General features: G+C 42.3%; 1 pseudogene; it reads left to right on the plus strand.

The window, feature by feature from the left end:
• Positions 1 to 452, plus strand: part of LOC145978146 (uncharacterized) — a 7973-nt pseudogene extending 7521 nt beyond the window's left edge.
• Positions 453 to 2849: the final 2397 nt, after the last annotated feature.

Raw genomic sequence — 2849 nt, forward strand, 5'->3', positions numbered from 1 at the left:
AAGAAAGGAAAATATGCAGATAAATGAGATACAGAAGGAAATTAGAAAAGTTTCGAGTGAGACTAGCGAGCTAAATGGTGTGAATTTAAAGTTTTGCAGTTGCTGGGCTGGTAACAAAAACCTTTCAAGAAGGAAAGAGATAGACAGGAAGAGAGAGAAGATCAGAAAAGGGAAACAGATAAAGAAAGAAGGAAATTTTAAAGCTGCTGGGCTGGTATTCCATTTGCATAAAATAGGTTAAAAACCTTTCAAGCGAGAAAAGAAAGGAAAAGAGAGAGAGGGAAAGAAGAATGAAATAAAGAAAGACGAAATAAGAGATAGAAAAGGAAAGAAAAGAAATAGGAGATGAACAAATAAGAAAAAGCAAAAAAAGAAAGAGAAGAGAAAAAGAAAGAGGGAAAAGAAAAAGAAAAGAGTTGTAGAAAAGAGAAAGAAAGAGGGAAAATAACTAAAGGAAGGAAGATAGGAATAAAGATAGAAAGAGAAAGAAAGGGAGAACTAAAGAAAGAAAGAGTGGTAGAAAAGGAATAAAGGGAGAGTAAGGAAAGACAGATAATAACTAAAAAAGAAGAGGGAATGAGAGGGAAATAGAACAATGGAAAAGTTATAAAGTTTTAAAATTCCTGGGCTGGTATTCCATTTGAATGAAATGGATTGAGAAAAAGAAAGAAAGAGAAATAAACGCTGGAAAATGAAAGAGAAAAAGAAAGGGACACACAGAGGAAAGAGATAAAACGAGATACGAAGAAAGAAAGAATGCATCTTTATTGCTTCTCTCTCTCTCTCTCTCTCTCTCTCTCTCTCTCTCTCTCTCTCTCTCTCTCTCTCTCTCTCTTCTCTCTCTTTCTCTCGGCTGTATCAAGCTTTCGCGGCTGATACTAGGAATATATATTTTTGACCGTTCGGCTTGTAACAAGGGAGGTTATCTAAGTGTCCCCCTCCGATTTCCATGAAACTTGGCAGGTGCATAGAGAGGCCCAAGGGATGAAATAAGTGTTTTTTTGTTTCAGCTAAAAAAACTGTTTTAGGGGCAAACACCCTCTCAAATGTCAAAACGAGGACAAATTGAAGTGGGCATTTGACCCCTGTGTCCCCCTCCGATTTTCATGAAACTTGGCAGGTGTATAGAGGGGCACAAAGGAAGAGATATGTTTTTTTTTTCGGCTAATAAACGGTTTTAGGGGGCAAAACGCGCCTCTAATGTCAAGATGAGGACAAATTGACGTGGGGATCTGACCCCTGTGTCCCCCTTCGATTTCCATGAAATTTGGCAGGTGTATAGAGGGCCCCTATGCCCGCTGTTTCTTCCTATGCCATATTTACGTGGTTTCGGGGTCAGATCCCCACTTCAATTTCTCCTCATCTTGACATTTGAGGGGGGTTGCCCCCGAAAACCGTGTTTTTAGCTGAAAAACAAAAACACTACTTCTTCCTTTGGGCTCTTCTATACACCTGCCAAGTTTCATGGAGGACACTTAAATAACCTCCCTTGTAAGTAGTAACCTTCTCAGAAATCCACCTAAGTTCTTCCTTCTGAATTAACACCCCCATCACGTCGACCAATGAACCTTAATATATCCCGGAAAATAGTGGATAAGGTTATTTTTAAAGAGCAGCCGTTACAACACCTCAACTGATGAAAAGAAGATAAAGAAGCGTCTGACTTTCTCCCCCCCCCAAATGACCCTTCAGTTTCCACGCCATCGTCTCATTAAAAGGAGTCGATGATCCAAAGACAGGAGGAAGCGTAGAGGAGTTTTCCTGGTTTCCTGAACATTGTAGCCGTTCCAGGCGAGAGGAAATGACAAAGCTTTGACGAATGTCTTTCGAAACTATTTCTGACTTGGAGGCAGAACACGGAAATGTTTACGGTACGTTCGGCGAGTAGAGTTCGAAATACAGAAATGGCATGACGTGAAAGAAACAAGGAGGAATGAGTAGCTAAAGTGGAATAAAGAAGGGTGAAAAGTAATGTGGTGGGGTGGGTGGGAAGGGCCGGATTTAGGCTTGTAGGCCCAGTAGGCCACGAGTAAGAGCGCACTTATTTGGTGGCGGGGCAAAGTTAAACCATCGTAATGTGTTCCATTCGCAATCTCGAAGGCATATGGAGGTGATGTGATCGGCATCATGCTCCTGACGCCTTTACCCGCCAGGCTTGTCTCCAGGTACTAGGGGTGTCCGGGACAGAATTTTTTGGGTCGGGACGGGAATTTTTTTTAAATCCCGAAATTCGGGACGAAAAATGTTCGAAATTTTCCGAAGCTCTGGAAGTCTCGAATTCTACACGTCATTTTCACTTTAAGTGATTGCTTTTGCATTTCTAGAATAAAAACAAACAATTACCGATAAGTTACAGAAACTTACATTGCAGAACTTACTGCTCGAATCCCGAAAAGTCGGGAAGTCATTTCTCGAATTCGGGTTAGGGACGGGATTTTTTTCCCGGTCCCGACTTTTCGGGATCCCGCACACCCCTACCAACCCATTTATTGGTGGCTGAGCGAATACCAGAGCCGCTGGATGCAGAAACATTGCTTGGAAAATTCCTCACACGTAATCATCCACCCGTGGAATCGAACCTGACTCTCTCGAGTCGCAGTGGAGCGCCACACCGACAGCAAAACCTCTCAACCGGTAGTTTTCCCTGTCATTCTCTTTTCAATCTCATATGAGATTTACTAAACTCTCTTCCTTATCATTCAGGACAAACACAAATACCTATGCCTTACTGAGAATCGAACAAGGGGTCTAATAGCGCGCTGTGCCTACCACGGAAGTCAACTGTGGACCACCGCGTCTCTAAACCTACAATGGCATAACAGCCCTCTGGGAGTCAGGTCCTAACAAAC

This window comes from Lepisma saccharinum, chromosome 24 (assembly GCF_977018435.1).
Source record: "Lepisma saccharinum chromosome 24, izLepSacc3.1, whole genome shotgun sequence".
In the NCBI taxonomy this organism is placed as follows: Eukaryota; Metazoa; Arthropoda; class Insecta; order Zygentoma; family Lepismatidae; genus Lepisma; species Lepisma saccharinum.